The sequence below is a fragment of the Sturnus vulgaris genome, unplaced genomic scaffold, assembly GCF_052056855.1.
Source record: "Sturnus vulgaris isolate bStuVul1 unplaced genomic scaffold, bStuVul1.hap1 Scaffold_195, whole genome shotgun sequence".
Classification (NCBI taxonomy): domain Eukaryota; kingdom Metazoa; phylum Chordata; class Aves; order Passeriformes; family Sturnidae; genus Sturnus; species Sturnus vulgaris.
The window spans coordinates 3332604-3353635 of NW_028276170.1; the positions used below are offsets into that span (position 1 = coordinate 3332604).

The window sequence follows — 21032 nt, forward strand, 5'->3', positions numbered from 1 at the left end:
GAATTTCCGAATGGGTTTTTCAATGCTCACCTTTAAGTTGCATTTTGCAAACTTAGAAGAGTATTAATCTTAAGGCTTTAACACATAAATAGTTAATACAAAATCGTTGATTGTGAGCTTGCACGTGTGAATCACCTAATAGCTGCTCTGGCACAAAGGCATCCATTCCAGGCAGCCAGCAGAGGAGCTTTAGAAATGCAAATTAACATTGCTCAGGAAAAGTGCAGACAATGCCCCAGGGCCTTCTTACCTGGGGGAGGTATTTGGCTGATTCCATCTGCCCCTCACCCCAAGCTCTGCCTGCTTGCACAGATGGAATTTGCACAACTAAAGGCAGAGCCCATAGTGAGGATATCTGACTGCAACAGAAATTGGTTAAGCTGCAAAGGGAAACAGCAAACAAAGAATGTTGTGGAAGCTTAATGAAAAATAGAGGAACAATGGGGGAAACCTGGTTTGAAGGGTCTCCATTTACTACTCATTATCCTGCTCTGAGTTTTTGGAGTTTTCTGCCAGAAATTTCTCCCCTCCCCCATTCATCCCCATGAATTTGGGACAGTTTTCTGTTTTGGGGGAAATCAAAGCCATGCACAGACGCTCCTAATTAGGGGTAGGAGAAGTGAGGCTCCAGGGCTTCCCGCTGAGCCGGAGGCAGCGAACACACAGGGCTGGGAAAGGCGTGCCGGGAGCTGCGGAGAACTTTGTTTGTGTTTCCAGGCCAATGGCGGCTCGGGCCCGGGCCCGTTCCAGGGCTGTTCCTCATCTCCGCCTTTGCCCTCCCACAGCCCGGGGGGCCCTGAGAGCGCGGGCCGAGGCTGGGCCGTGTGCAGAGCCCGGCCCTCGCTGCCATTGGCTGATTGTGCCAATGTCACTCCTGGTTGTCGCGCGCTGATTGGGCAGAGCAGCAAAGGCGCCATTGTGGCAGCGTCTGTGCGGGCCCGGCAGCGGCGGCAGCGGCCGGAGCCCGGGGAGGCGGCGGCAGAGCTCGGAGGCGGCCCCAGCGCAGGTGGGAGCCGCGCTCGGTTGTGCGGGGGCTCGGGGCTCGCTGCGGGCCTCGGGGGCGGCAGGGGGCTCTGGCGGGTTGGTTGTGCCGGTGCCGGCCCGTGTTGGCGCTGGGCTGAGGGCGCTGCGGGAGCGGCTGCCCGCGGTCTCCTTCCCGCTGGGGCCTCGGCAGGAGCCGGTGCCGGAGCAGCGCTGGCTCGTCCCGGTTGCTGTGGGTGGCACAGAGGTGTCTGCCCTGTGCCCGGGGCTGTGCGGGAAAATTCCCGTGGCCAGAGGTTTGTGTGCCCGCAGGAGACAGAGGAGTCCTGTAAAAGTGACTTTGTCAGGAAAATTAATCCACAAACACCAGCGGTTTATGTCCAAAAAGGAGACAGAGGAGTCCTTTTCGCTTTATTCGAATAAAGGGAGAGGCCATGGGACATTCCCCTGGGATCTCTCAAATTTTTGGAGGACGCAGCCGCCTTTTTATCCTATTTTCCCGGCCGCATTTCCCTCTCTCTTTCCCCATTGGCTGAGGTACTTGGGAGGCACAGACTTCCCAGAACGCCTGATACCTGAAATTCCCCTCTAATGTATAACCCTCCCTTTTAATTTTTAATTCTTATAGAATTCATAGTTTTCCCCCCGTTGCTTCTTTCATCTTTCGATATCCAATTTCATTTATCAGCAGCCCTACAGTTTGTTTGTAAAGGCCAATATCTATTTCCATTCATCAGTTAGTGGAATCCATCCCATTGTTTCTTTTATCTCTCAGTGCTAGCCTTATCTACAGGCTGATCGACAGCTCATTTGTAAAGACAAATTCAACATTCCTCTTAACTTTATTCCTGAATAAAGGGAGACACCATGCGGCATTTTCCATGCGGTCTCTAAAACGCAGCCTCCTTTTTATCCTCATTTTCCCGTCTGCATCTCCCTCTCCCTTTCCCCTCTGGCTGAGCTACTTGGAAGGTTCAGACTTCCCGATCCGCCTACTGCATGTCCCTCTTAATATTCGCTCCTACTACGATAATAATATTACTGCTTTCAATCCCTCCTTTTCTCATTTTCTCAAGAATTGCCTTTACAAACTTTTAATTACCATTGACTCAATCTCTTTTCCTGCATCCTCTTTGACGCAAGGTGTCTTGCATGGTAAAAAGCTGAGAGTTGCTGCAGCACGTCAGAGGAGCAGCAGCATTCGTTTAAGCCATGGTCTGCCAGGGAACCACGAAAACGTGTCCCATTCCCATCCTTTCCCTCTTTGGACTGGTACATGAGCTACTTTCTTATTTCCTTTGTTACCTTTGTTACTTTTCGGTTATCATCTGCTTGCAAACAGCAATTTGAATAGTTTAATTTTCCACAAACTCCACTTTTTTCTGTTAATAGATAATCTGATCCCATCCCATGGTGAAATGTCTCGTTCCTCATTTCAGTGGATTGTTTGTCAGGAAGTTCAGGAGCTGGAGCTGTCTGGTTGGTTATTATTTTGAGGACACTCTTTAACCTAATTATGCCACTCAAATTACGGATGGATTTTCTGTCTTCTGATATGAATTCGTTAGAGATCCCAGGGGTTGGTCCATGGTGTTGTAGGATTTGTTCTGGTGGCCGTTCATCTTTTTCCCATTTTTGGGTGCTCCTTCCAGCCAGGGCTACATCAATTGACCACTTTTATCTTATGAAATGATAAAATGTTTGGATTCCCAACTCATTTCTCTGGAGTAGCAAAAACACCTCAGTGCTCTGGGGAGAGGGAGAATTTCCCCCCCACACTTTTTTTTCATGAAGTTTTCCCGACATTCATCATTTGCTGTTTCCCTTTGCAGCTCAACCAATTTCCGTTGCAGTCAGATATCGTCACTATGGGCTCTGCCTTTAGTTGTGCAAATTCCATCTGTGCAAGCAGGCTGAGCTTGGGGTGAGGGGCAGATGGAATCAGCCCAATTCCTTCCCCAGGCAAGAAGATCCTGGGGCATTGTCCACACTTTGCTTCAGGTAATTTGCATTTCTAAAGCTCCCCTCACGGCTGCCTGGAACTGATTCTTCTCTTCCAGAGCTGCCGTTTGGTGATTCACATGTGCACCCCCACAACCTGCTTGTTTTGTTTTGTTTTGTTTTGCTTTTTTTTCTAAACGATTTTGTATTAACTGGTTATGCATTAAAGTCTCGCCATTAATACTCTTCTAGTTTTGCCAAATGCAACCAAAAGATGCGCATCCAAAAATCCATTCCGACGTTCTGCCATCATTAAGTTCCTCCTGCAAATATGTACAAAAATATTCCAATGCAATCAAGTTTTTTCTGCTTTTCCTGGGAGTAAAAATTGTCACAACCCTGGACCAATCCTAACTGATAATATAAATGTGGGATTATTATGAAATTTTTTTCTAATGGTGTAATCTTGTCAGTTAAACTGCAGGAAAAACAAAACTCTCCAATAATATCTTTAGTGTTAGAGAGTCAAGGTTTTACTTGATTCTGGTCGGGGTGTGCAACAGAAATCATTTCATCCACACATAGCCCGGATGTGCCAAGAAAATGATACCATGACACGTGAGTTTTACTAGATTTTCATAAAGGTTTTACAGCCTGAACCCATAGAAATCCACTCGTCTATTCCTCATTACATCAAAGTTGTGTGGTTCTTAGTATTTTGTTTCTTAGCAGACCCGGATTTCTCCTCTTGTGATGTTAATTAGGTCCGAACTCCTGGATTTCCTTCTCAGCCTTTTCCAGACCAGGTGTCTCCATCTATGCTCTATGCCGGGGGCAGTGTCTGGGGTGGGTGTTCTTTGATATTTGCTGATGTTTCGTTGAGGTTTTGTTGATGGGCATTCTCTTTGTGGGTGTCTTTTGGGCTCTTCCCAGTCTGTTGACATGTTAAACTCATCCCTATTGACTGGTGTAACACCCCTTAAAAAGTTCTTTAAAATTTCTTTCCCCAGTGCAAAGGCAAAACAAGCCTGAGTTGAGAAATAACTTTTAAAAATTTAAACAAGGTATATTTTCCAACAGTGGAATCCCGGGCAGGCCAGTGTGTGAGTGTAACTGAGAGGCAGAGTGGAATTCTGCCATTGTCTTCCCCAGCAGCTGTGGGAGTGCAGGCACTCTTTTGGTTATCAAAACTTTATTTTGATGCAAGACTTGACCAACAGGAGATCCTCCTTCCAGCAGTTTTTGGGCCTCAGGTCCCATTAAAGCTGTGGCTGCACAATTCTGCAGACAATGAGGCCACTCTGGCCACTGGGTTAAATATTTTAGCATGAGAATTCCTTTGGCATGGCCCTGTTTAGCATTCTCATACAATTCAAATTCTTTTTCCCTTTGTGGTAGGGCCAGGGCAGGAGGCTCAGTTAATCTGCTTTTTAACACTTGAAAACTCTGCTTTCCTCCTGGTGTCCATCCCTCCAGTTTCTTGACTGGCAAGATAGGAATGTCTTAGGAAGAAATCCCTGGCTCCAAAAGCCCTGCCTTTAGCAGGGACTCAATAAGAGGCTCTAAGCCCTTCCTTCCCTCCCTTGGAATAGGGTATTGCTTTCAGACTCCACTTGTCCTGGTTACTTCAAAGAGCTTTGGAGAGGCTCCATATCTAATTTCCCTATTTTCCTGGAGCTGCCCACACTTCTGGTTTCACTTCAGCATAGGCCTAGCCAGACATTTGACACAAAGGCAAAACAGAACTGGCCTCTGTATCACCTTTTACAATATCAATTTGCATTCCCAATTTAGCCATCAATCCCTTCCCAGCAAATTACAATCACAATTAGGAGGAAATAAAAATTCCTAAATTACAAACCCATCCCCCACAGCTGCTAACAGCGGTTGAATAAAACACACCAGCTCACCTTTCCCATTTATCCCCTGAGTAATTTTTGGCGATTTGTCGCCTTAAATCTAAGATTGGGAGTGGATGGAGAGGTCTCTGTGTCCATCAGGAAAGGCCTCCTCTCGATCCAGATCCACCCTGAATGTTCTCAAGGGCCCCAATGCTCTGTGTCCCTGGTGTAATGGGAGCTGTGACACCCCTGACAATGTATGTCCATCAAGGACTGGACTTGCTCCTCCTGAGGGTGCTCCTGTATCTGCTTCCAGTGTCCTTCTGCCCTGCAAATGGAACCCTGATTCCTTCCCAGGGACTGTTTGGGTTGGCTCTCCCCTGCAGAGGAGGGCAATGCCTCTGCCAGGTCCTTGTGGCCGACCCCGTCCCCTGGGTGCTGGGGCCCCCTTGGGCCCTGGGGTTCATCCCTCAGGGGCTGTAGAAACTCTGCCATGGCCTTTGCCTTCCCCTTGGCCTTCTCCTCATCCCTTCTTGCATTCCCCTGCTGTGCCTTTGTGACCAAGTGCTCCAGGGGCTTCTTCTGCCCCTCCTGCAGCCCCCTCAGTGCCTGGGGGTGCTCATCCTCTGACAGCTGCTGAGCTTTCTGCAAAATCATTCCTTTCTGCAGTGACCCAAGGAAAACGCTTAAAAGCTAATCTGGATGCTTGCCCGTGCAATCGCCATTTCCCAGCTGTTCCTTCGTGCTGCTCCTTGTGCTGTGGCTGCCGTGGCCAGCCCGTATCCCAGAGCCGGTGCCTGTCCTGCCGCAGTGTCCAAACGCGGCCCCCCCGGCGGGCAGGGCCGGCAGCTCCACGGGGCCGGGCAGCGGCCGGGGCGTCCCGCAGCCTCCTGGGGGCCGGGGGCCACTGCCGGGCCTGCAATTGCCGGGGGGTGCTGGGCTCAGGCAGCGCCCGGCGCTGAGCCCCGGCTGCCCCACAGCCCCGGCCCGGCCCCGCAGCTCCCCACAGGCCCCCAGCCCGTGCTCCCGGTGCCGCCCCTCTGCGCCCGCTCCTGCCGCTGCCCAGCACAGAGAAACCCCCTGCAATCCTGACCTCCTTGTGTGCCTGTCCTGGCAACCGGGGATACAAAGGATCTGCATCAGCTGGCAACTTTTGAGGATAAGAGCCTGCTGGAAAACATCCCCATCCTCAGTATTTTTCTCTTCCTCCTCTTTTCCATCATTCTTTGTCTTCCCACATAGATTCCTGCTGCTGCTGCTTCTTGCCTGAACCATATTCCCTGCACTTCTCATCACACCAACAGCATCCATCCCCTGTTGTCTAAATCCCTTCTGGACTTCCCTTATTGCTCCCCTGTGTCTCCCTGTCCTTGATTACCTCTGGGAGAATGGGCAAACTTCCTCAACATGCTTCCAAGGGCCCCTTCAGAGATATTTTGGGATCATCATCCCTTTTTCCGGGATACCTTCGTGGCTTTCCCTTTCTACCCTCCATGGGTGCCCTGCCATGTTTAGTCCCCGAAGATGCCACTGTAGTCCCTGCTGAGATTTTCAGTGCTCTCTGGCTGCCGACTGTTCCCAGCCCCCCTGATCTGTCACTCGTCTGTCTCCTGGCCCCAGCGCCCCCCTGGATGGGAATTTGGGGAGGTGGGAGGGGGGGAGCGCCAAGGCCGGGCCCCCCCGCGCTGTGGTGGCGGCAGCGGCTGCAGTGGGGAGCGAGTGCGGGCGGGAGCGGCCGAGAGCCCAGCGCTGCCCCAGCCCGAGCTGCCCCAGCTCCATCGCTGCCCCTGCGCTGGGATGCTGTGGGTTTGGGGGGAAGAGGGAGCCGGCAGTGGGTGCTGGGCCTGGGGGCAGCAGCAGAAGGGAAGGAGAAGCAGGGTTGAAGAAGAAAATGGTCAAATACTGCACATGGGAGGATAAGTTGGTATTGTGCGGGAGAAGGTGGAAAAGTAAGCGGAAGAGGAATGTGAGGAAAAGCAGAGACAGAGGAGGAGCAGAAATGGGAAGCAGCACAAGATTCCAAACCTACAGCGTCCCTCCAGTCCCAGCGCATTGGCCCCCCCCTCCACATTCAGCAGGTGACTGGAGAGGGGGATCCACCATTTTCAGAGGGGTGAACCTTGTTGTTTCTGAGCTTTATTGGGCTAAGACGTGGTGTTTGTTTTTTTGCAGGGCCTGAATCTTTATATTTTGCAGGGGCTTTTGGCTGAATCTTGCATTTTTGGGAGTTTTTGATCTGTGTCTTGATATTTGGGGGATTTTTGGGATGCATCTTGGTGTTTGGGAGGTCCTTACAAACACAGGATGCCCAGTGTCTTCCTCAGCTGCACATCGGTTGGAAGAACAAGGCAGCTTGCTCTTGTTTTTTTCTTGTCTCAAGGCAGTCCCCTCTTGTTTTTTCCCCAAACCAGGATTCTTCATTCCCATGGGGTGGGCAGATGGCGGAGGAGGAAAATTTCCTGGGATCCCTCAGGAGGAGGGGCTGCAAACCCAGCCCAGGGAGCTGCGAGGAGGAAAGACCCTCCCTGAGCCGGGAAGGCGGCCGGAGATCCAGGCAGAGCTCAGAGCTGGTGGAGAAGCCTCATGGAGGGGAGAAGCCCCACAAGTGCTTGGAATGTGGGAAGGATTTCAGGTGGAGCTCCCATCTGATCCAGCACCAGATGATCCACACTGGGGAAAAGCCCTATGAGTGTGGGAAATGTGGGAAGAGCTTCAGAGGCATCTCTGGTCTAATGCAGCACCAGGTGATCCACACAGGGGAACGGCCCTACACCTGCTTGGAATGTGGGAAGAGCTTTGGACACATCTCCAACCTGAGAAAACACCAGCGCATCCACACCGGGGAGAGGCTCTACGAGTGTCCCAAGTGTGGGAAGAGGTTTCAGAGAAGCTCCAATCTCCTCCTGCATGAGCGGATTCACACAGAGGAGAGGCCCTTCCGCTGCCCCGACTGCGGGAAGGGATTCAACCGCAACTCCACCCTCATCAGGCACCGGCGCATCCACACTGGGGAGAGGCCCTACGAGTGTCCTGAGTGTGGGAAGAGCTTCTCCAGGAGCTCCGACTTGACCCAACACCAACGGAGGCTCCACTAAGGGAAGCCCTGTGAGTGCCCCGAGTGTGGGAAGAGCTTCGTGCTCTGCTCCAGCTCCATCCCCCATGGGAGGATCGGTGTTGGATGATCCCCAGTGACCCCCGTTGGGCAGAGCCCTGGTGATCCGTGGTCCTGGTGATCCGTGTTGGGAAGACACCTGGCTGGGGGGCCTCTGCATCATCCTGTCTCCCTGGATGAATGCAGGGACAGGAATGTCCATCAGGATGGAAACCAACATTGGGAATTCCTTGGGGAGAGTGAATTTGTTGACGTTCAACCCCAGAAAATCTTCTGTTTTCAGTCCTATCTTCTGGTGGCTTCAAGGAATACTGAATGGTCTTGGTGGTCTTTTCCATCCTCAGAGATTCCAGGATTTTGATTTTGATTTTTGATTTTTTGATTGTCCGAGGGTGTCTTCCACAGCAAAATGGTGATGAACTGGGGCAAAGACCAAGATTTTGGAGACAGTGGGGTGGAAACCCCTCCAAAAATATTCTTCCCTCACTCCTTCCCTGCTGGATTCTCAGCCACCATGGACACAGAAGTCCTTTAATTTTGGGCTGGATTTGCTTTTCATTTCTCTTCATCCCTTTAAAACATCAAACCTTGGGATAAAAATAAAGACACTGAACTGAGACATGGGGGGACAAAGACATGGTAGTACACAGACATAGAGAGTGACATGGGGACACATGGACATGGAGGGGGATGTGGCCATTCGTGGGGACATGGGGGGACACAGGCATGGATGGAGATGTGGGGGACAGTGATAGGGATGGAAACATGGTGGGGACACAGCCATGGGTGAGGACATGGTGGGACATGGCCAGTGACATGTGGGGACACGGCCACGGCCGGTGCCATGGGGGGAACTTGCAGGGGCTGTGGGGGATGCTGGCTTGGAGGGAGTTGAGGGTTCCTGGCAGGGACTTGGGGCTCGCTGAGGCCTTTGGGGACCCTAGGCCGAGCGGCTCCGGCTGCGCTGGGAGACCCTGGCGGAGGTTCTGGGGCAGCTGCTCAAGGACCCCCTGCCCTGGAGCCCCAGCCGGGCATTGGGCTCCTGGAAGGGAATGATCGTCCTTGTCCCCAGCAGGACAGATTTCTTATTTCTTGCAGGTGCAAATGGTTCTCTTACCAGAATAGCTTGTTGTGTTAATTGTTTTCATGCTGAAGTTTGTTTTCACATGGGAACAAGCAAGTTACTTAACTGCACATAGAAGAAGTGACAGGCTAGCTATTAATTTAGCAGAGAGCAAGACCTGATTTTATGAAGTCTTCCTTTTATAATTTGTCTACCTGACTGCAAATCTCACCCTTTTTCATTAATTCAAAGAAGGTTCATATGTTCTGATGATAAAATAGCTCTCTCTTGTGAGGGTGTTATCTCCTTAAGGTTATCACTGGTTATCTCTTAGATATGGGATAAGACACATAAAAGACAGATTACAATCAACAAAACTTAGCAAATTCTATCATGTCATTGACACAGGGTTTCACAGCATGAGAAAACAAAAGAATAATGTCCAATGTCTCCTATGCGAATGGGAATAAATGACCATTGTTTTAAAGTCCAAATAGTCCATTAGCTGGAAATGTTGATCTTTGACATCACTGAATGTGCTCTTGGATCCTGGAACAGGGAATAACTGAAGAAGGTTAGTAGGAACACTATACCATGATGATGACCTAAGGCTTCCGTTGGAATTTGCCTGTAAATTTCCAGACACAGCCATGTCTTGGCAGTCCTGCTTCTGGTTTTGTTCTGGCCACGAAGGCTGCATGGTGATTAGGTTCTTTTTCTTCTCCCTGGGCTTCATTTTCTTGGAGGCAATTGATGTTTGGCTGAATGAACAGGTGACTACTTTGAACTTGATGATAAAAACACATGCATACCTTCTCCTTAAGTTAATTACTTAATTAGTCTTTGTAATTTCAATTGATGAGCCTTACCTAAAAATGTTTTCTTTTTTTTGTATAAATATTGCACTATTCATATTTCCTTAGGAGTTAATTTCCCCTTCTTTGTTTTAAAAACAGCATGCGTGACTCTTGCACTGAACATGAAGGGAAGTTCTAAACAAAACAATATATATACTAAAACCAAAAACTTACAGCAATCAGGAATAATTCAGATACAACAATATAATTAATATATATAATATTAATATATAATAATATATAATTAATAACACATGTGAAATTACAGGATTACCAATCACTACAACATTGTACCATCATCCCAGTGTCTGCAACAGCTGATAAGCCTCAAATCAGTGAAGAAGTGGATAATCATCACCGGAAAATGATTTGGGACGAAATGAGCGCACAGCCGCCTGTGGCTGCAGTGCAGAGGCAGCTCCCAAGTCGGGCAGCAGACGGCGGGGGGGAAGCTCCGGGCCCCGCGGGGAGAACGAGAGCCTGAGCCGGCGGCGCTGAGCAGCGGGGGCTGCAGCCACCCGAAAGGAGGGTGGGAAAGCGCCACAGCGGGGAACGGGGGGGCTGTGGTACCCCCTGATCCGGGGCCTGAATCCTTAAAAACCGGAATAATCACGGAGAGAGACCCTCTGACTAATTAAAGTTACAAAGTGGTGTGTTTATTCACCGGCACGGGAGTCACCTCCCAAAGGCGTGACCGCCCCGAACAAGGTTCTTTGTCCTCTATTTATTGCCCAAGATCTTACATACAATACATGTGCATAACCCCAGCACCTCCCATCCCCATCCCATATTAAAATGAGCCCATTCGTCCTTCATGCGTGCACAGTTCTTCTCTTGAATTAGGTCGGTGGTCTCAAAATGGGTCAGTGGTCTCAAAGGATGAAGTCAGGGGAGTCTTCATCAGGTGTCTGCGACCCTCTGGAACAATCCAAGGCCTTGTGCTGTGTGATTAACAGTTTATTATTTTACGTTCTTCTATACATAAATTCATAATAGCAGATAATTATACCAATTAGCTCTAGCCTAAGCATCTAGGAATTATTAAATTAGCATTTACCTACCTAACTTACATCTTGGTCATGGAAATTACTTTTACCCTTAGCAAAAATCCTAACTTTTTAAAACCATGATTCACCCCTTTCTCTCTCTCTTTAACTCTCCTTCTATCACAAAACTGAGTTGTTTGCCCTCAATAAAGTGTAATATTTTTTGAGCAAACTGATTTGTCCTTCTGTTGTTGTCTTTTGTAACCCTGAGATCAAAACGAATCATCACGACTCCCGCCTCGATTAACAGCGGATCGGGACACCTTCCCGCCACTCCTGCTCACCCGAGAGCTCTGCGCCCCCAGCCCGGGGGGCTCCCGGGGGCACCAGTAGGGCCCCAGCTGCCCCACACGCCCCATGGCCAGCGCCGGGCAGGGTCTGACACCTCCCCCTACCCAAATTCTCCTGGCGGGGGGCGCTGGGGGCGGGGCGCGGGTGGAGTCCAGGTGAGGAGCTCTGGGCGTTCTGGGACTGCCTGAGGAGTCATCAGCGCCGCGCACTCTGATTGGCTCAATTATTTTGGTGCCTTCTCTGATTGGCTGAGGAGATACCTGGTAGTTGAGAGAAGTAACGGGAGAGATCCCACCCCAAGCACCTGCATGGGAACAACAGACCCAGCCTGGGCACAGCAATGGAATTTATTACAATCAAATCACAGCAGCACAAGGAGAAGGGAAAGAAATCTCTCCAACCTCTTCCCCCACCCAATGGGGATCACCAGGACCACGGATCACCGGGGCTCTGCCCAATGGGGGTCACTGGGGATCATCCAACACCGATCCTCCCATGGGAAATGGAGCTGGAGCAGAGCACGAAGCTCTTCCCACACTCGGGGCACTCACAGGGCTTCCCTTAGTGGTGACTCCGTTGGTGTCGGGTCAAGTTAGAGCTCTGGGAGAAGCTCTTCCCACACTCAGGACACTCGTAGGGCCTCTCCCCAGTGTGGATGCGCCGGTGCTTGATGAGGGTGGAGTTGAGATTGAATCCCTTCCCGCAGTCGGGGCAGCGGAAGGGCCTCTCCTCTGTGTGAATCCGCTCATGTAGGAGGAGATTGGAGCTGGTCTGAAACCTCTTCCCACACTTGGGACACTTGTAGAGCCTCTCCCCGGTGTGGATGTGCTGGTGTTTTCTCAGGGCAGAGCTCCAGCCAAAGCTCATCCCACATTCCAAGCAGGTGTAGGGCCGTTCCCCTGTGTGGATCACCTGGTGCCACATCAGGTGAGAAATCCTTGTGAAGCTCTTCCCACATTTCCCACACTCATAGGGCTTTTCCCCAGTGTGGATCCTCTGGTGCCGGATAAGATGGGACCTGTCTCTGAAGCTCTTCCCACATTCCTCACACTCGAAGGGCTTCTCCACAGTGTGCATCCTCTGGTGCTGGATCAGATCAGAGCTCCACCTGAAACCCTTCCCATATTCCAAGCACTTGTGGGGCTTCTCCCCTCCAGGAGGCTTCTCCACCAGCTCTGAGCTCTGCCTGGATCTCCGGCCGCCTTCCCGGCTCAGGGAGGGTCTTTCCTCCTCGCAGCTCCCTGGGCTGGGTTTGCAGCCCCTCCTCGAGAGAGATCTCTGGGGCTTTTCTGCCTCCTCCATTCCCGCACGCCTTTGGAATGAAAATTCCTGGTTTAGGGGGAAATAACAAGAAGAGAGCTCCATAAACTGGGTGTTCCTCCTTGCCCAAGTTCATCTCTGGAAGTCATTGAACATCATGTGTCTGTAATATGCTCCCAAACACCAAGATTCCGACCCAAAATCCTCAAAACTTTAACACACGGATCAAAAACTCCCCAAATATCATGATTCAGCCAAAATCCCCTCCAAAACTGTTCTGGTTTGAAAGCAAAACCAGTGAGAGACTCCAAGGCAGAAATACAATTTTATAGGAAAAAAGAGAAGAGAAATAAAATACATGCAGTAGCACAAAAGAAAACAACTGACAGAATCAGAATACAACCTGACACCCCGCTAGTTAGGGTGGTGGTAGCAGTCCTGATGAAGTGGTCTTGTTGTAGTAGTGATGCTGTAGAAAGGTCTGGTAGCTCTTGTCCTTTGGAAACCAGTGGGTAAGGGCTGCCTTGGTGTTCCAAATCTCAGATTTTCTCTAGGTAGGAAAGGCTTGGCTCCTCCCCCTGGCTGGAGCATCTCCCAATGGGATGATGGAATTTTATCAGTCATGCAGTGGCACTCAATGGACCATTAACAGAAGATATCTTCCTGGAGGAAGGATGGGTTGTGGGAAAGATAAAGAACACTGCCCCACCTGGTTTTATCAGATGGCCCATTAGCAGAGGATATCTCCCACACAGATAAGGATCACTGCTCAACCTGGTTTTTTCCACAACTTTTTGTTCTTTTGTTTCTCCCGGGACCTCTGACTGGTTACTTCATGTTTGCTGCTGATTTCTTCTTTCTTTTGAAGATGAAAATGGTAAAAGTGTCTTTGACCTACCTTACTGGATATTATGAAGAGGAACAGTCATCTACTGCAAGTGGAAGTGTCACAGGTGGAGCAGAGTTCTGTGAGTGCTGTATCAAACCAGACCTCGTCAGACCTGCCAGAACAACTGGTCCATGCTGCCCTTCACTGCTCTGCCTGTTCCCCACTGTTTCATCCCAGAGTAATTTAACTGCTGTTAATTGGGTGTGTGTTTCACTCGAGGCAGTCCAGCAGAACCAGCAGAAAGCAGCCCCAGAATGAATGGGGCTCTGCAGAGGAACCCCAGACTATTCATCAGCCTGCCCGCAGAACTGGCTCCAACTCTGAACCCTTGTGACCACACTCTGAAGAAGACACACTTCTGATATTTATGAGGCACTTATGACTGAGGAACTGCACGTGCTTGTGCAGGTTAAGAATCCCAAAGTTCTTTCTTACTTCAGGAAAAACCCTGCAGCAGTGCATACCCAGCATCTGCTATCAGCACATCCTGGCTGCACGTGCAGGAGAAGCAGCAGCAGCATTGTACACGTGGGTTTGTTAAGCTGAACTCCCCTACACTTTGAATAATGCTCATCACAAATATATTTAATGGCACACCGGTGCCATACATTTCTCCTAAAAGCCTCCCTTGTAACTAAACTTGGCTAGAAAGTTAATGCCGAGGATGAACGAGCAACTTCGGTCTCAGTCCGGAGGTGGAGGGGTTCTAAACACTGACTTTCCGAGAGCAGCATCTCTCTTGAAGCGCTCGGGGCCACCCGAGGCCGGGAGCGCGGTGCAGAAGCCGGCCCGGACTCAGCCGCAGCGCCGGGCACCGCGCATCGCTGCTCTGCAGGGCGGCCCGCACGTCCTCCAGCAGCTGCCGCAGGCTGCCCTTCTCCTGCTGCAGCTCGGCCATGCGCTCCTCGGCCCGCTCCAGCGCCACCATCTCCTCGCAGCGCTCTCGGGAGCAGGGCCCCGGCGGCCGCCGCTCGGGCTCGGCGGGGGCTGCGCGGGCGGATGTGGCTCTCGATGTGCTCGCCCTCCCGGCCCAGCGGCAGCCGCGGCCCCGCGCGGGTGCTGAAGTGGCCGCAGAGCCGCGCGTGGAGCTGGCGGAAGGTGAGCTCGGCCCAGAGCCCGTCCCACAGCCCCGCGCACTCCTCGGGCTCCGCCGCCTCCTCCGGCCCCAGCGCCCGGCACAGCGTGCGGGACTCCTCGCCGGGGATGCGGCCCGGCCCGGCGCAGTCCCGCTGCTGGAAGATCTCCTGCAGGGACTGCTCCGGGCCGCTGGCCAGCACGACCATCTCGTTCTCCACGCCGCGCTCCAGCCCGTAGCGGTGGGCGAGGGCGCTGAGCAGCCACTGCGTGCGCCGGGCCGGCCGCCCGGAGGGGTCCCAGCCCTCAGGCGGCTCCATCGCGCCCGCCCGGCCCGCGGCGCTGCCCGAGCATCCTGAGCGCCGCCCGCCCGAGCGCTCGGCCCCGGCCCCGGCACGGAGCGCCCGGCTCGCCCCGCACGGAGCCGCGTCCGCCTTTGTCCGGCAGGAGCAGGGACTCGGGCAAAGCGGGCAGGTGCCGCCCTGCTCCCTTTGTGTGCCAAGCCCGAGCCCCAAGTGTGATTCTCATTTCTTAGCTGATTTCTCCCTGGTTTCTCTCTGACACAAGCATGACAATAGCATCGCACAATCCAGTTTGACAAGTAAGGCTTGTGAACGAGTGAGTGCTTCCACTAAATTAAAAACTCGATGTGCTTGAACTCCGACCCTCTGTTCGCTCAGGCTCCTCACCTCTGTAGATGTGGTGACTTCCCGGTATTGGTATGTGGGTGTTAAGAGGTCTGTGTTAGAGATGAGTAAGTGTTCAACTCGTTCAAACGAGCTGCCCAAAGCAGTGATTTTGGTCTCTCTTTGCCTGGGGAGCAGGACCGATGTTGTTGAATGCAGGCAGCAGCACGAGCAGGGCTCCTCCAGCAGCAGGGACACGCCAGGAGCCAGAGGGGACCGTGGCACCAGAGGGGACCGTGGCACCAGAGGGGACCGTGGCACCAGCCGTGCCCGAGGCCTGAACAGGCTGCCAAAGTCAGGCGGTGCTGACAGGCTGCGTTAACAGCCCAGGCAAGGCGTGGTGAGGAGCCAGGCCTGGGGGCCACCCAAGGAGTCCTGTCAAGAGCAAATCGTTCTAATATTCTCTCTAGGATAAAAAAGGAGCAAACCAGTCCAGCTGATATGTGAGGAAAAAGAATTCAAGTTCGTTTAAAACGCTGCTTAATACAGGGTTGGGTTTCTTTTGAGTGACCTGATGCTAATAAATATTTGCTGACATATGATGGGGTTTCTCTGCAAATAGGCCTTGATGCGAAATTTCTGACCACCTTTGGTTTTGCTCTTTCTTAAGTCGAGCACCTGAGTTGCTTTGTTGAGGAATGGAGAATTGTTTGTAGCTCAGTATTTTCTCAGGAGGAGCCTTAAATTTTAGCACAGGAGGAAGGAAAGGCAAAGGTTTGAAAGCCTTCCCCTGCTGAAGTGACACACTTTGAGAGGAGTCTGTGAGGAGAAGTCCCCTCAGGCACATCCAGGGCTGTTTGCCTCCTCTGCAGGCTCAGTATTCTGGGAGTTCCACAAGCCTCAGCTGCCTCTGTATTTTCCCCTGAATATTTTTTGTCGTGCAGTACACAGGGAGAATATTTTGTGCTAGATTCTCCTCTGGGCTTTGAGGTGAATCTCAGTAATAGTGGTGATTTTCATGTCCAGATGTACGTTTTATAGATAGTAAGGAAAAAGGAAGAGGTACCAAGGAAAATTAGTTGCTCAAAATGTGGGTGGCCAACCACACTAAAAATGAGGTCTGAACTGAAGAAATTTTTTTATTGCTTTCCCTTGAGAAGTGAGGTAAAACATGCAGTGCTTAAAATGTTCTTTGAAAAGATTCAGCCAGGACCCAGGTGTATGAAAATCAAAACATCAAAGGATGAGGCAGGGCATGGGAAGAATCTTCAACCCTTCCTCTTGAAGGCACAACAGTATGAAAACTGCCTCTGGATGTTATCCATAGGTAACACGTGTTATTTGTAGAGAAGAGCAGAAGCCCCAAGCTGTTGGTGGCCCAAGCCCTGCAGTGGCTGGCCCAGTTTCAGTCCTAGCTGGACCAGGGTGGCTGGCTGGGCAGGGGAGGAGGTGGGGGGATCTCGGGGGGCTTCCGCTTCACGGCCGGGCTGGGGGGCCGTGGGGGAGGCAGGGAGGGCTGGTGCTCTGCTTTCCTGGGCGACTGCTGCTGCTGAGGCCGTGTGTGAGAGCTGTCAAACCGGACGGTCCTGGGGCTCCCTGGGGGCGAGGGAGAGTCGCGCCTTCTTGGCCGGGATGGTGGAGCTGCAGCAGGGCGAGTGTGGAGAGAGGAGTGGCTGAGGCCCCAGCTCACACAGGGACCCTCCTGCACAGCAGGGCCCAGAGCTGGCAAGGCTCCCCAGCACAGTTGGAGCTGCTGGCACACCTTGGCCCAGCTGGACAGCTGCCCCTCAAGGCCCTGGCGAGCAGGGGATGGCTCTGGGCAGGGTCCCTGGCCAGGAGCGGGCCCCAGAGCACGTCTGCCTTCCAAGGGCCATCTGGTCCCTGCTCTTTCTCCTCCCCACCTTGCTCTGCCTCTGCCGCTGCTCCTGGGGCTGCTCTTGGCCACGCAGCCTCAGTGGGAGCCAGCACTGGCTGCAGCCCCAGCAGGATCCCCAGGACAAGGCCCAGCAATTAAGAGGCCAATTAAAGCACTGGGCAGCAGCAGAACCCTCAGCAGAACTATGTGGACAACCACTGACCATCCACAAGTCCACAGCAGCCTCACTGGAAATGTTTCCTATCAGCTGCCTTTAAAGAAGCTGGAGGGTGGAGATCAACAACAACAACAATAACAACAACAACAACAACAACAACAACTTACTGTTTGCTTTCCTTTCTTTCCACCACCGGAACCCGACATAGCACAGGACCATGGAAAGTGGCACAGTGAACATTGTCACTACTGTGCCGATCATGCAGGACCTGCGCACATCCTGGGGGCAGACAATTCTTGGGGTGCTCGGTGGATTCTCGGCATCTGTATCTGACTTGCCAATCCCTTCTGTGGGAGCAATGGGGAGCGTGAGCCCATGCTGTGCTCCACTGCTGAGCTGGCAGCTCGCTGCATACGGCCAGGACGTTCTCTGTTTGTCCCAGAGCTGGGGCCTGCAGGCACCTTGGCACCCCTTGGCACAGGCTGTGCCACCCAACAAAGCCCAGGAGGCCGGGAGGAGAGCCCGGGGCCAGCGCAGCTGCTTGGGCAGTTGCTGCTTCCAGGGAGCCGCGCCCAACCCATCCCTGAGCATCCACTGCCAGCCCCGACCCTCCCTGCCCCGTGACAGCTCCCCCAGCCCACAGAATGGATCCCACAACAGCAGTGCTCAGCCTGTGGGCTCAGCAGGGACACACCACTCACCCCTGCTATGGGAACTGGGTTTGGACACAGCATCCAGCTCTGGAACTGCCAAAGTGCTCCTTGCAGACACACCTGTAACTCAACAGCCACACAAGCTTCTGTCACCTGGTTTCTGCCAGGTTGCTAATGATTTTGCTGTGAGGGGAAGTTAAGAACTTACCTGCAGAAGCTCCCAAGAGTTCCAAATCATCTTCAACCCGACTTCCTTGAGAAGCCTTCCCAGGAACCTCACCTGGAAGGTGTCGGAGAAGGGAGACGCGAACACCATATGGTCATCAGCAAAGTCTCGTTTATTGATACGCAGAGTGGCGATTAAATACAATGCTTAATTAGCTCATGCATAGTGCAAAATCTGAGCTCATCATTGGTTTAGATGTACGGCTTAGCTAAGCACTTCGGCATTCATGTTTTTCTCAATTCTGCGTGCCTTCCTTATCTCAGGGACACTGTATCCCTGAGACTGAGGCCTGCTTTGCTAGCCTCACCAAGTTGATCTGACTATGGCCTTTTTCTTCCAGCCATTCCTGCACCAGGCTCTCTACACTTCCCCCGTTTTCTTTTTGAGCTAGAAGAGTGGCATGCCAAGCTTTGCTAACAGTCTTTTGAATAAAATTTTGTAAGCAAGTTATCAAGCAAGGTAGCAATAAAGCTAAGCACAAGAATATACCTAACACCATAATAGCATACTTAATAACGGTTCGAATCCATCCCCCAAGACCTAGGCTTTTTAACCACTCGTCAATGCCCTAACCATCTTCTTCTTTTAGGTTGTGTAAATTCTGCTGCATGTCTTGTATCTTTTTGTGGATGGACTCAGAGTGGTTAGATAAATTCATGCAGCACATTCCCTCGAACTCCTTGCAACCATGCTGGCAACCCTACTAGGCAGGTTCTAAAAGGATTTTGTACTCCCCTTAGACTTAAGCAGATTGATTCTTGCTTTGTTATGTTAGCGAATGTTACCCATACGTTCTCCCGAGGTGCATGCTGCATTGGAAAAGATTTTGTGCGAGCAAAGTTAGCAAGCATAAGCAGTGTAATGATCATCATTTTGATTTCTTTGGCGGCCTATTCTTTTTACGCCCTGTATTGCTCCCTGTTATCTGCAGTTGTTTTACCTCTTCTATACTTTGATTTAATACCTCCTCTGGGTCTGTACCGGGCTTAATTGGTCCTACCCGAGGCCAAGGTAGGTGTGGGACTTTATGTCTGCATCTTGCAGTGATAATGTGCGAATTTGCATAGATGTGCTGCCTTTTAATCCAGTTGGTAAGTTCCCACCGGGCCCAAGCTAACAGGAGCTGTTCTGGTGTCTCGTATAGGTTTCGTACCTGGGCATATGGCACTCCTGCTTCTTTTTCTAGGGCCCGACCCCAATTTGAATTTCTTAGGTCGTCACTTTGACACCTCCAGCACCACAAATTAAACACTGTTCTCTGTTCCACCTACGAGCAGTTCCCACAGCCCCCGCACTTTAGAGCCACCCAGGTCTCACACAGTTGCCCCCCACACGCGTAACAAGGACGACTGCTAAGAGGCTGTTTTTCCTGGTGGGCGTGGCTCTTAATCCAATCAGCCCAATTCGGTGGTGGCTGCCTTAGCGCCTCACGTCCTTTTTGCTTGTAAAGGTGGGGTTATCCATTCTAGTACCCGTGTCTCCTGCGTTTTCTTTTGTAGCTGTGTGAGTGCACCGAGTAGGTGGTTGGCAGTACTCCAGATGGTAAGATCGATGGGCGAGGAGATATCTTGGCGAGAGACAAACCCTTCATCGATGCAGCGTATAATACCCTTGAGGGCTTCATGTTGTTGCGGGGTTACGGTTACGGGTGCGGTTGGGTCAGTTCCTTTAAGTAGTGGCCTGAGGGAGTCTAGCAAGGAGTTGGGTATCCCTACAATCGGCTTGAGCCATTGCAGATCTCCTAGTAGTCGCTGTGCCTCATTTAGAGTGGTGATCTTTGTTGCAAGCTGGAGCTTCTGCGGCCGTACGATTTGGTCTGTGATAGACCACCCCAAGTACCTCCATGGTGTGGATCGCTGTATTTTTTCTTGAGCTATTATGAGGGATGCCTTTGCTAGGGTGCTTTGAATTTCCTGCATCTGAGTGTCTGTAAATGCTGATTCTTGAGCAAAGAGGATATCATCCATATAATGATAAATAATTGTGTTGGGCCACTGTATCCTCAATGGTTGTAATGCGGCATCAACATACAGTTGGCACAGGGTAGGCGAGTTTTTCATTCCTTGTGGAAGAACAGTCCATTCATACCGTTTATCAGGTTCTTCTCTGTTTATTGCTGGTAGGGTGAACGCAAATCTTTTAGTATCTTGAGGGTGTAAGGCAATAGTGAAGAAGCAGTCCTTTAGATCAATGATTAGAAGAGGCCAATGCTGTGGGAGCATTGCTGGGTTGGGGAGGCCTGGCTGTAATGCCCCCATCGCCTCCATTTGATTATTTACTGCTCTTAAATCGTGCAGAAGACGATATTTTCCTGACTTCTTTTTGATCACAAAAATTGGCGTGTTCCATGGGCTTGTTGAGAGTTTTAAATGTCCTTGTTGGAATTGTTCCTTTACGAGTTGATGTGCTTGTATTAGACTTTCCCTTTTTAGAGGCCATTGCTTAACCATTACCGGTTTATTGGTAGTCCAGGTGATTGGGATCGGGAAAGTCCAAGCAATGGCAATTACCCCAAAGGGTGCTCGTTGGATAAAACGACCCCCATCTGAGCCAAAATGTCCCTTCCAATCAAGCAATGTACCGATGGTGGTAACGCAACTACGGACAACACAGTCACCAAATCTTGCCCATCTATAGTGACCCTTACTGGAGGTGTTTTTCTAGCGAGGGTGAATCCTCCGATGCCTGTGACGGTATCCGTAGTTTGCACTGATGGCCAGTTGTGGGGCCATTTTTCTGGTGAGACAATGCTGGTATCTGCCCCAGTGTCTAGGAGTCCCATCATTTCTATTGTCTCTCCTGCATAGGTTAGTTTCACCTTCTTTTTGGGTCTGGTATGGAGATTCATTGTGAGCATAGCAATACCTGATGATCCGAATCCTTGGTCTCCACGTGGGGTTTGTCTTTGTGGTTGAACACCCCGGCTCAACTGTGGAAGTGGAATAAATTGAGCAATACGCTGACCTGCCTCAATTGTCAGAGGAGGAAAAGGAGTATAAACCATTATTTGTATTTCTCCCGTGTAGTCTGCATCGATGACACCTGGTAGCACAAACAGTCCTACAATGGAGCTCGACGAGCGTCCCACTATTAGTCCTCCATAAGCTTGTCCTTTGATATTTATCGGGCCATAAACTCC

At 51.3% G+C, this 21032-nt stretch overlaps 1 pseudogene; it reads right to left on the bottom strand.

The window, feature by feature from the left end:
* The window catches only part of LOC148218007 (uncharacterized), a 115760-nt pseudogene that overhangs the window by 56918 nt on the left and 37810 nt on the right, over positions 1-21032 (bottom strand).